Source organism: Choloepus didactylus, chromosome 2 (assembly GCF_015220235.1).
Source record: "Choloepus didactylus isolate mChoDid1 chromosome 2, mChoDid1.pri, whole genome shotgun sequence".
NCBI classification, from domain to species: domain Eukaryota; kingdom Metazoa; phylum Chordata; class Mammalia; order Pilosa; family Megalonychidae; genus Choloepus; species Choloepus didactylus.
In genome coordinates this window covers 170,090,935-170,104,181 of record NC_051308.1, presented here as the reverse complement: position 1 = coordinate 170,104,181, position 13,247 = coordinate 170,090,935, and the positions used below count along the sequence as shown (strand labels likewise).

The window sequence follows — 13,247 nt, the reverse complement described above, 5'->3', positions numbered from 1 at the left end:
CTGCTGGTGGTCCCAGGACCCTATCTGAGAAGAACTGGCAGAGGGGTTAAGGGCAAAAGCTTTAGAGTCAGGCTTGGGTGAATATCTGCCTCCATCCCTCACTGAGTGACCTTCCTTGCAAAAGTTACTTAGTCTCTCTGAGCCTCAGATTCCCCATTTGTAAAGTGAATACAATGATTCTTACCTCATAGTAAGGAATAAGTGAAATAATTTATGAAAATCACGTATCACCGTGCCAGGTACATGATAAATGTTCCATAATGATTGGTCATGATGGATAGAATATGGCAGGGAGAGGAATAAACTAAGCTAATCATTTATTTTCTGAATACTAATGAATGAAAGGATTGGATGACCATTGTAGCTTGAAAACATTTAAGTGTTTGGGCACATTGCCTTAAATTAGAGACCTGCAACTGAGATGACTCTTGTGCCAGTTTGAATATATCATGTCCCCCAGAAAAAGCCATGTTCTTTAATGCAGTCTTGTGGGGGCAGGCATATTAATCTTGATTAGGGTAGAAATCTTTGATTAAATTATTTTCATGGAGATGTGGACTCACCCATTCAGGGTGGGTCTTAATTAAATCACTGGAGTCCTATAAGGGAGCCCACAGACAGAAGGAGCTCAGAACAGCTGAGATAGACTTTTGGGGAGATGCTTGGGAGCTGACACTTGGAGATGCTTGAGACATTTGGAGATGCTAGCTCCAGAGAAGCTAAGAGAGACAAATCCAAAGACATTTTGGAGAAAGTCATTTTGAAACTAGAACCCAGGAGCAAGGGATCAGCAGATGCCCAGCCACATGCCTGCCCAGCTAACAGAGGTTTTCCGGACACCATCGGACTTTCTTCAGTGAAGTTATCCTCTTGTTGATGCCTTAGTTTGGACACTTTTATGGCCTTAAGGACTATAAATCTGTAACCTAATAAATCCCTTTTATAAAAGCCAATTCATTTCTGGTATTTTGCATTACAGCAGCTCTAGCGAACCAGAACAACTATACAACAAAAAGAACAATATGAGACTAATGCATTAAGCACAACATGGATACAATTATAACTGAGTTTACAATGCAGTTTAGACATGAACAGTTTATTACTAATCTCTCCAAGGAATAAGAATTAGACACCTCTTAGGTGCTATCTCAGTCTCTTGTCCTCGCCTATACCTTGGCCATTGGGTCACCCCACCATCAGCATAACAAACTTCAAGTGGGGAAAAACCTGGAAGCACCTCTCCTCAGGTCAGAGGGCCTGTTTCCTCACATCCTACCCTAGAGCTCCCCTCATTGCCTAGAGGAGAGATGCCCCAAGTCCTGTAGGCCTTGGCAACTCAATCTGGCAGTTAACACTTGTAGGCCTATAGGCCTTTTACCTATGGGAGTTTGGAGCCAGTGAATAAATTCTTCTCCCTTCTCCACTCCAGCCCATTGTCCTGAGGCACAGTTGTTCCTAGAGCCTCAGAAGGCAATTCGGTGAGACTGACCATCAGTTGCCCTTGATATCAAACTGCATCCAGCTCACTAGCACACCCTAGGATTTGCTTGTCATCTTTTCCTTCCTTACTCCCAATTCCTCATTCCTGCTTTCAAGGGATTGCACTCCCTAAAGAAGTAGTAGGTTATGGGCTTTTGCCTCAAGCTCTGCTTTCTGGTGAGACCAAACTAGTATAGACATATGCCAATGAATTGAATTCTGACCATTAGTTCTTCCTTACTGAGTGGTTTGTGGATGAAGAACTAAATGATCAAATGAAAAAATAATGAATGGGTTTAGTCAGCTGAAAGGCTGCGATGATAAGCTTTGCCTGTTTCTTTCAGCCCCTTTTTGTCTCTGTTTTCACATTGTGTTGTATATGGGATGTTGTACTCAGCACTACTATGCTTGCTAGTGCCCATCACATGTAACCCTATCACAAGCAAAACTAGTATTGCATTGGGGCTTTGCTGCCTTTCCTGTAAATTTCTATAAACTTAATTTTTTCTTTCCTTTTTTGATTCTTTTTATTTCTCTTGTCCTACAAGCCTGTTTACTCATTTTCCTACTTTATTAGTATATTCATATTTAGCTTCACATTATTGCTGGCATTCTTTCCCCCCTCTGATTGCTTTTTCAGTGTGTCTCTGCAAGGTGGAAAGGACTTTTAGCAGCTCTTCAGAAAGTTCCACCACCTGGAAGAAGAGGACTGGTTACTAGCCTTGCCAAAAAAGGCACTAACCCCCAAAACTGTCTTTATGTTGCTTCCCATTCCTTCATTTTAAGATCTCCTTACCCCCTGGAGTTTTAAAAGATGAAAAGCTTTTGCTTTTAATTCTTCAAACCTCTTCAAGTATTGGCTGCACACATTTTTAGTACCAGCACTGGATGAATAAGGAAGGCAATGCCCGCATTTTGCCATAAAAGAACACCACCTACCACATTATAGCTCTGCCTTAGTCACAGTAAGTGTCTGCCCATCCTCAACTCATAGTTCTGCACAGTAAGAACAAGGAAGCTGAGTAAAAAACAAGAACAAAAGACTGGGGGACTGGAAAGTACCAAGTTAAAGGTAACACTATGATGAGAAGTAATAGAGTAATGGCATAAAATTGTTAGCCTGTAGACAGATGGTAACATCCACATTTTCACTAAAAAACTTCCCTCTTGTGGAATATAAGTCAATGCATACTTTGGGAAGGTTCAACTTGTCAAATCTTTGCAAAGCAAGCACATTCCTAAAATTCCTAGTAATTAAAATAATTGGCTAGCTGAAAAAAAAGACTGCCCCAATTAATTACTCTCCACTGAAGAAACATTAGGATTTAAGGAAAATGCGTGTTTAATAGAAGTAATAAGTTATTAATACAAATGGGAAATTATATAAAAATGTAAAATAGTGCATAGTGGAAACTGTTAAAGTTGCTTGCTGAAATTTAATTAGTTTGTCCCTTTCCCTACCCTATCCATTAAGCTCTCAGTTGATTTAAAATATTAATATAGCTCAAGAATCATAGAGAGACACCTCCTTGCAGTTTTTCTGTCAATAGTCTTACTACTGTAATAAAAATGATTATTCCTAAAATAATCATACATTGCAATTAATAAAAGCCATATTTCACAGCAAGCAGGAGTGTTTAAAATGTCTACAAATGTACTTAGCCTGGTTAAAAAAAAAACAGGTCCTACTTTATTCTTTTATAATTTTAAACATTCTGCCTTAAAAGTCATGTTTCCTCTTATTTTTGTAGACTCCCATGGAGTTCATTTTTCCTGTAGTGCTAATTTATGGTATTTATTTGTAAAGTGCGGCATTAATGATTATCAAATATCACTATACATTTAAATGGAGCTACTAGCTGTTTCTCCAGGAGAAGATGACGGGTTTTCTTCACGCTTAAATAGCTGCCTATTACCCTGCCGGGTCACCCACGAATCTTCATAACGGAGTACACAACAGGCAAATGAACGTTTGTTATCAGTAGTTAGGGCTTTGGTCACAATACCTTTTAAGACAAACCATTTTTGTGCCACAAAAGCTTCCTTTCCCCCACTTTTAACACCTGGCCAGAGACAGGTGCAACATCCTCCTTCACACCCCATCTCCTCTAGGCCTTCCCCCACTTTCCATTCTACCTTTTAAAAAACTTCTTAAACAATGGCAACTTCACAGGAATTTTCACCAAAGTACACACAGAGGTCCCATGTGCCCTTCCTCCAGTTTTCCCCAATGATGACATCTTGCATAACTATAATACAATATCAAAACCAGGAAATGACATTCATCCACTCCCCCTTTTAAAGGGAATAGTTACACATCTCTAAGCGGAAAGAGACCCTGAGCTCATATTATTTTACCAGTCACTGTAGGCAAGTTACAAGAGAGTGAAAAGAATGGAAAAAATGTGTACTCAGAAGACAAAAAACTTAACTGCTTTTCTACTCTGAAACTTCATACAAACCAATTGTTTCCTTGACCCATATATGAACCCTTCCTTGAAGTTGAAATAAAGGAAGAAATGCCACTAACAAGAGCATTACAATTTTAAATGCCACTAAAAAGATTATTATAATGTTAAACGCCACTAAAAAAGAGCATTGCAAGTTTAAAATCTCTTCACAACCATTTTAAGACAATTGCGTTAAACCATCATTTAAGAAGCTTCTGTTGTGGCAAAATTGAGTCTCAATTGCTAGTATCTTCACAGTCAATCCAAGCCTTATTCTTGGAACTTGTACTTATGAATTGAAAAAATTATATATGCTCTTATTTTACAACTAAGTAGTTATTTAAAAGAGTATATCAAAAGTCTGTCTTTTGTAATATAAGGACTTGGTACTTTGAAAGGCTTTCCCATTAAAATACATGTTGATTCTGCATAAAACTTAGAGTTTTTATTTTATTTCTGACCTTGTAGGAAATAAGGAAATTCTTAAAAAAAAAAAGGAAAGAAAAAAAGCTAACAGCAACAAGATTCCGTTTGAGCCAATAATAAAGAGGGAAAGATTTATTAAAGATTGGCACATTAAACTGGACTCTAAAAGGAGACTAAAGTGGTCACAAATCAGAGTGCTCTTTGGAATTGGGCAAAAATAGCTGTAAATTCTTCCAGTAGGAAAGAATCCTCTATTTAAACTCCTATAAATTAAGATTAACTGAATACACACAAACAAATGGGAAACAATCCACCTTGAATGAAAGTCAGCAGAAATAACAAACTACTGAACCAGACCACCAAGGATTCCAGTTAGTAGAAGAATCAGTCTCAGAAGAGAAAATAATAAAATATTTAAAGAAATTAAAAAAATTAAATGACATAAAGCAGGAAAAAAATAGCAAGCAGCAAGTAACTATCAAACATGCCCATCAAAAATGACCAAAAAGATTTGGGTGAAAGATGGAATAAAACTTTAAGAAATGAAAAATAAAACTCTTGAAACCACAAGTTCAGTGGATGCATTACACATAATTAAGCATAGATAAATAAAGAAAAGAATTGGCAGATTGTTCCAACTGCAGCATGTAGGAACAAAATACTAGAAAAATGTGAAAGCGAGGTTTAGAGATATGGATCATAGAATTACAGGGTCTAACAAATGTCTAATCAGATTTCCAAAAGAAGAAAATAGAGGAAATGGAGGTAAATCAATGCTTAAAAAGAAAATGGCCCCAAACTTTCAGAAGTTGATGAAAGAGTAAAGAATTGATATACATACAGGAATATATCAAGAGTAATAAACAGAAGGAAATTCATACATATATATCCATATTGTAGTGAAACCACAGTTCCTTAAGGAAAACAGATGATCCTAAAAGCATCCATAACGGAAAGATAGATCACATCAAGAGAACACCACTTAGACTTTCCACAAACTCTCTGCATTAACGGTTGAAACCAGGCAACAGTGGAACAGTATCTTCAAGGTTTTGAGAGAAAATAGCTATTAACCAAGAATTGTGTCCCAAGCAAAATTATCTTCCAAAAATGAGGGTGAGGTTTACCACATAATGTCAGAAAGAAGGAAAATAATCTCGGAAGGGAGGTCTGGCCTAGAAGATAATGGTGAATAGCGAAATCAAAAAACATAGAGATAAATCTAAATAAACACTCTTTATAAAATAATTTGTTAAAAAATGTATAATTTGTTGAATTACAAAAAAAAAAAAAAAAGACAAAACTAAAACACGAAAACTCAAAAGCATGTAAGTTGGTGGGAGGTTATTGGTTGTAAATGGAAACACATGGGCTGGTGATTGCCATCTGCAGGAGCTCTGCCTGCTCAGAAGCAGCACTTAACGCAGGATGGCGGTCCAGAGGCTAAATCGGCCACAGTCTGCCAGAATTCAGCATCAGGGATCATATGGTTTGTAAAAGGAGATTAAGATTTGAAAACAAGACTAAAACTATCATGGGAAAAGCATTCCTCTGTAAAAGAGGCCTTAGTGGTGAAGGTAAGGATGTTTATTAGTATCTTGCAGACTAACAGTGTACAACTCAAATATTGCCTCGTGGGTGACAGAAAAATGCCCCCAATTACAATTCTTGTAATTGTAGTAGTGCTGGCATTGGAAACCTCATCTCAGCCTCTAGAGGGTAGAATATAGCATTGTGGCTAAAAAAGTGGACTCTAGAGCTGTGGTTCTCACCCTGAGCTGCATGAAGAGGTTTAAAAAAATTCATGATGCCTTATCTTATCCCCAGAGATTCTAATGGTCCATGCATTCTGGCCATCAGGATTTTTTTTTAAACCTGCCAGTGGATTCTAATGTGTAGCCTAGACTGAGAATCATTAGAGCCCTGTTCTCAAACCCTAATATACTTCAGAATCACCTGAGGGCTTTTTAAAACAATTTGAACTCTGTTCTCAAAGTGTGGTCCTGACACCAGCAAAATCAACATCACCTGGGAACTCGTTAGAAGTGCAAATTCTCTAGCCCTCTGCAGCCCTAATAACCAGAAACTATGGGGGTGGAGTACAGCAAGTTCTAGTTTAATAAGCCCTCACCCAGCTGATGCTAATGCAAGCTAAACTTTGAGAACCCCTTCTCTAGAGACGTACCATTTTGCCTGAGTTGAATCCCAGCTGTGATACTGCCTGACTCTGTGACCTTGAGCATGTTACTTCACCTTCCTGTGCCTCAGTTTCATCATCTATAAAATGGGACTCATAGTACCTTCCTCACCACATTATGAAGCTTTAATGAGTAATGAAAAAATAGGCAGCTGCATTGGGCTGCAGGAGAAGATGGCAGTCTCCACAGACAAATTACAAAAACAGAATATATAGTCTGAAAGTAGAATGTGGACCTAAATACCCAGAAGCTCCTCCATCAGTTAGATTTGTAACAAAAATTAATATGAATGGAATAAATAATTCCAGTGGAATGGTGGATGCACAGAGCATACCAGTGTTAGCAAAATGGCAAAATTCATAGAGCATTAAAGTTGTGCTCCAAGAGCTAAGACGTCTAATGAAGTCCAAAGAAAATATGAAGCTTTCACAGCCACCAGAAGGACAAACATACAATAATTAATTTTAGTGGATCTCAAACTTGCCTTAAATCAACAAACTCCTACTCATGTTAATGTCTTGATTAAATATCACAATGCAGAATACCCACACATTAAGTAAAAGAATTCCAGTTGGTAAACATGACCCAGACATTTGTAAGAATATATTTAATATATGTATAACCATTATGTTTTCAGGTAACAGGAGGAAAAATGCAGCACAATTCTTTTTTCTTTTATCAAGGTACTGTCATTTAAGCATAAACTTGGAGTATTCAAAGTAGAATTCAGGTTTACAAGATGAAAGCATGGCAAGAAGTGTCATTGCTGTGGAAGGATATGTGTGTCTGAAAACTAATTTCAAGAAGGAAAAACATAAATGGCATGTTTTATCTACTTGCTTAGTGAAAGATCTGCAATTTAAATTGTTTAAAGTAGCAGGTACAATGAATATTGTTGCAAATTGTATTAATTTTTGAAGCATTGTGGCTGCTGAATACTAGTAATATCAAAATATGTTCAGGCTTGTTTTGATACCTGTATTTATAATTAAAAAAAAAGTTGGGGGGTGTCGGTGAATTTCTGTTAAAAGCCATTCCTGTGTGTTAAGTGTAACAGACATGGTAAATATTTGTTTACATTCTTTGTTTAACAAATGATGCATTTAAGTTTAAGTGAAAACAACAAAAAGGAAATAGGTCTATGGATATGTGATTCTGAGATTAAAGTTAGTCTTAAAATGTAAATAAAAGGTGGAAAAGTCCTCAGGAAAAAAAATAATAAAGAGTAAAAAGTAAAAACACTAGGGTGTAATGTTTTAAGCTGTATTATACCAATTTACATTAGATTTCTAAAATCACATTTACGATCTACTTTTTAATCTTATTAGCTATTCAGATTTGAGACCAGTGATGTGAAACCTTGGCTGCACATTAGAATCACCTGAGGAGATTGTTTTTAAATCCTGACTCCTGAGTCCCACGCATGAGATTTTAAAAAAATCACCCCAGGAGATTTCTAATGCACAGCCCAAACTGAGAACCAGTGATTTAGATTTGAGTTTGTTAAGACAATTTGTATATGCTGGGATAAGTTTGTAATTTGTTGAATTCTGCTGGAGAGTCCTTTGCTAGGTATATAATTATTATAATTCTTTGAGAGAGGAGCATTTTCTTTCATGATCCGAGATTTTTTTTTCTTCAAATTTATCTATAGATATAGTAGTCAATATGCATGTGTGATGGTTAGGTTCATGTGTCACCTTGGCCAGGTGATGGTGCCCAGTTGTCTGGTCGAGCAAGCACTGGCCTATTGGTTGCTGTGAGGACATTTTGTGGATTGTGGACTTAAATCATCAGTACGTTGATTGCATCTATGGCTGATTACATCTACAGTCGGCTAGGGGGAGTGTCTTCCACAGTGAGAGACTTTTAATCTAACCAGTTAAAGGCTTTTAAGGGGAGAACTTTAATCTCTTCTTTGGCCAGCCATCCTCTCCTGGGGAATTCACTGAAGAACTTCATTAGAGTGCCAGTTTGCAGACTGCCCTGTGGAACTTGGACTCATGCATCCCCGCAGTTGCATGAGACACTTTTATAAAATCTCATAATATTTACAGATCTCTCCGTTGGTTCTGTTTCCCTAGAGAACCGCGACTAATACAGTATGTATATGGGATATCTGCTGTCCCTATAAACTTTGGCATTCTCAGTGAGAATTACAAATCTCAGGGACCTCCATAATCCAGACAACAAAATGTATCACCTTGCAGTGCATTTGAAAACTTGCTCACTGTTTGCAATGCAAGAACTAAATTAGATGTTAAGAAAAAAATACTGAATTTTTCAGAAGTGAATTTGATTAGATATTTGGATTCTGTCCCTCTATAAAGACAGTCTGGTTAATGGGAAGCAGAATTGTGAAGTGAAACAAGATCTAGATTAAAGATAAGCATTCTGATCCTTGTTTTGTCCCTAACCATTGTATAACCTACTCCTCACACCCTCTGGCCTCTGCTTTTCAATGTGATACGTAAGAGTGGCAGGTGGAATCCATGATCTCTAGTATCCCTACTAAAGTTTTATAATAATAATTATCATTAGCTCTTCAGTTAACAAATTCAGATATTCCCTGAATCCTATCACTCCAAATTTGGGCTTAAAAAGTTTTCAGAACAAAATATAACAACATTACTCCAATTTGCATTTTAATTCATTTATCAATTCATTTACCACATATTTATTGAGCACTTGCCATGTGCCAAACACTCTTCTTGGCACGTTGAACAGAATAGACCATGTCTCTTCTCTCATGGAGGTGACAGTCTATTGAAGAACAAGTCTGCCTGTGTTCGATGAAATGCAATTGTCAGAACTCTACAATTTCTTTTTCCTTCTTCACAACATCTCACATTTGCATTCTAACAGATGTACCAGAAAAGATGGGGAAGGGTGGAAGGGAGGGATTAAAATTCTGACTAACTTGATGCTTTTTAATAACAAAAAGGAGAGGGAAATTCTAATAAATATCCATTCCACCAAGGAGCTAAAGGGCAATCAGCTCCCTGTGCTAGTTGTTTCCAAACCTTTGTGTTAAAGCATACTTTTGCAAACTAAAATTGCTGTGGCATATTGGAGTGGGGCTAGGGTTGGGGGTTAGTCTACACAGTTACAGAACTACTCACTTGACTGCTATTTAGCAGAGGTAGGCAAACTAAATTCTGAAGGCCAAATCCTCTTTTTGTATAAAAAGGTTTTTACCTGCCTCCTTTTGTAAAGTTTTATTCCAACACAACCATACTCATTCATTTAAGTATAGTCTATGGCTGCTTTTATACTACAATGGCAGGGGTAAGTAGTTTCTACTGTGTGTCCCACAAAGCCTAAAATATTTAGTATCTGGCCCTTTACAGAAAAAGTTTGCTGACCTCTGCTCTTTAGCACTGAGTTGCTGTTTGAGTAAAGCTGTTGTCTGCCCTGACCTCGTGTTCTGACACACTCAAGAGGCCTACATCCTTCCCTAGGAACAGCTCAGCATTATGCTAGGACTCTTCCTTCTTCCTTGTAGCAATATCAAGCTGCATGACCACTCATTTATTTTTCTGACTGGCACCGCTTGAACAGTATGTAGCCAAAACAAACACTATACATTAATAAAAAGTTTGGCAACTCATCTATGATGGGTGGCATGCTTTAAGCTTGAGAAACACTGCCCTGTACATTCATCTTGTCCATTCTAACAGCGGTCTTCAAATATTTTTGCTCTCATACCCGTGAAAGTTTTGAAAAGCCATCAGTACTCCCTCACACATTTTTAGTTGATATCTAAAAATTTTCACAAGTGTAAGTAGTAATTGCAGATTTAATTTCTAGCATGTTCTAAAACAGGGCATTTTAAGCTCAAATGGTTACATTACTTTTCCAAATATATCAAAGAACTCTAAATGTCATTGCAGTTTGATACTATATTTATCCATGTCATGGATGCTGTGGATGCCACCTTGAAACCCCCTTCAGAGCCAAGGCATCAGTGTGGGCTGCTACTGGCTCCCATGTGAGTCTCTCCACAGGAGTCACTTTCAGCTAAAGGGAGCTGCCTTCCCAGGGAGGCAGCCCACACCCAGTGACGGGTCTATTGTGGGGATACAACACCTGGACCCCTTGCCTCTATTCAACTATCCCAGCTTCAGTGCTCCGTGCGGTGGTGTCTAGGTTTGCCCGGGCTGCTATAATAAATACCACAGACTGGTTGACTTAAACAATAGGAATTTCTTGTCTCACAGTTTGGGAGGCTAGAAGTCCAAAATCAAGATGTCGACAGGATCAGGCTTTCTCTGACGTCTGAGGAGTTCTTGTGGTCCATAATGCAATCTCTGCCTCCATCACACGGCCATATTTCTTCCCATCTGTCTCCACCTACTGTGTCCAAATTTCTTCTGCTCATAAGGATTCCAATCTTACTGTACTAAGGCCCATTCTGATTCAGTTCAACCTCATTTTTTAAATTCAGTTTTTTTGAGATATATTCACACACCATACAATCATCTGTGGTGTACAATCAGCTGTTCACAGTACCATCACATACTTGTGCATTCATCACCCCAGTCTATTTTTGAACATTTTTCTTACAGAATATGTATAGAATAAGAATAAAAAATAAAAAATATAAAAGAACACCCAAATCATCCCCCCATCCCACCCTATTTTTCGCTTAGTTTTTGTCCCCATTTTTCTACTCATCCATCCATACACTGGATAAAGGGAGTATGATCCACAAGGTTTTCACAATCACAGTCACCCCTTGTAATCTACATTGTTATACAGTCGTCTTCAAGAGTCAAGGCTACTGGGCTGGAGTTTGGTAGTTTCAGGTATTTACTTCTATTCCAATACATTAAAACCTAAAAAGTGTTAACTATATAGTATGTAAGAATGTCTACCAGAGTGACCTCTTGACTCCATTTGAAATCTCTCAGTCACTGAAGCTTTATTTCATTTCATTTCGCATCCCCCCTTTTGTCAACCTCATTTTAATGAATGGAATTTTCGACAATCCCACATACAAAGGAATTCACATCCATAGGACTGGGAGACTGGGACTTGAACATGTCTTTGCATGGGACATGATTTGATCCTTAACAGGGGGGCCGTGGTCTCTGGAGCAGCTGCAACTCAGGCCATCTTTTCTCTCTGCCCATTTCTGCTCACTTCATCCCCCCACAGTGTTGTTCACAGAGCACTCCCCCAACAGACCGTCTGCATGCAAATCTCTGTCCCAGAGAGTTTCAGGGGAACTGTTTTCAAAACTACATAACCAAGTTCTTTAGCATTAAGAAATTGCACCTTATTTTTTCCTTAATAAACTTACATTTCTGTTCCACTTTTCCCATAGAATTTTATTCTACTCTAGTATATTTTTGTGCTTGAAAGTCTTTTATTTGTCCTACTTTTTTGCAGCTAAAATATTACAAAAATTAAAATCCAATTTTTAAAAATTTCTTGTGAACAAGAAATGTGTTAATTTCTTCTGGACTGAGCTATTATTTGATCGAAACAACAAATGTATAATAATTTTTTAAATTGTAATAGCACTGTCCATTGGAAACTCTCATCTCAGTAACTTAGAGGACAGGATAGAGCATTTTGATAAACATTACACATAAAAGGTATCTTAAGAAATGCATTTCTTGAAAAACTGATTTCTACTTTTAATTAGTTTATCTGTGAACCAATTGTATTTCCTGCTAGAATGAGAGTATTCAACATCAGTTCTATTCCATTTACTTTTATTTTCATAGATGTAAAAGTATAGTGTTTATGTAAGTCACATAAATAAGTAGATGGGAATGGAAGTAATTTTGTTTTATTTTGTAGCAATGCTTTTTTTGAACTCCTTTTGAATTATTCACCAAACATCACAGACTGAGACATTACCAAAAATGATTTTTAATGGCTTATCAGCCGACAACTCAATTAGATCTTAACTTAGTTTTGTTGAAAACAAAGAATTGGAAACCACATGATATAGAAAGACTTATTAGCTAGTCAATAAAGTTGCTCCTCTTCTTAATCCTATATCATGTTTCAAATTGTTCCTTTTGTCTCCTTTGTTTGTCATTCCAGGGGCCCTAGCACCATAACCAAATTGTGAAATGAATAAGAGTTGGCCTCCATAGTGAAGAGTAGGTGGAGATTTGCAAAAGGGAAGACCTTGAATGCAGGCAAGTTCTCAGATAAGTCTATTTTAAGACAAAATACTTATGGAGGTTGAGTATCTGGGAACTATCCTCACTGATAGGTAAATCCCGAGGAAAGCTTCATCTCCCCTCAGGGGTACCTCCCCAGTTAGAAGGTCTCAGCATCAGATTAGTACTCAGTCTCATAGACAACCGGGACATTTCTCCCATAATTGTGTCAATAAAATTTTAAATTATAAGCTATTTAATAAGGAGCAAGAAACATTTGACAAAGGAGGCAGAGAATTGGTTTTTAAGTAGACTTTGGCACTGGCTTGTCTGTCCCAGGAGTCTTCTGTGTATCTCATTTTCCCTAATATAAAATGAGGGCGTTACATTATTTCAAAATATTGTGAATGTTGCACAGACTGTTAATCATCCTGAGACTTCCGAAAGGAATTAAAAAGAAAAGTGCATTCTCAAATATCCAGCATTTTATCTTAGAAGATAAAATGCTGGATTTTTGTTTCCAGTTAGTTTTGAAGAGCATAGTTTCCCTGTCACAGGGCATGGCATTATAA

General features: G+C 37.4%; 1 pseudogene; it reads left to right on the top strand.

Moving 5' to 3' along the window:
• Positions 1-5,783: 5,783 nt before the first annotated feature.
• On the top strand, positions 5,784-7,015 carry LOC119513820 (annotated as a pseudogene).
• Positions 7,016-13,247: the final 6,232 nt, after the last annotated feature.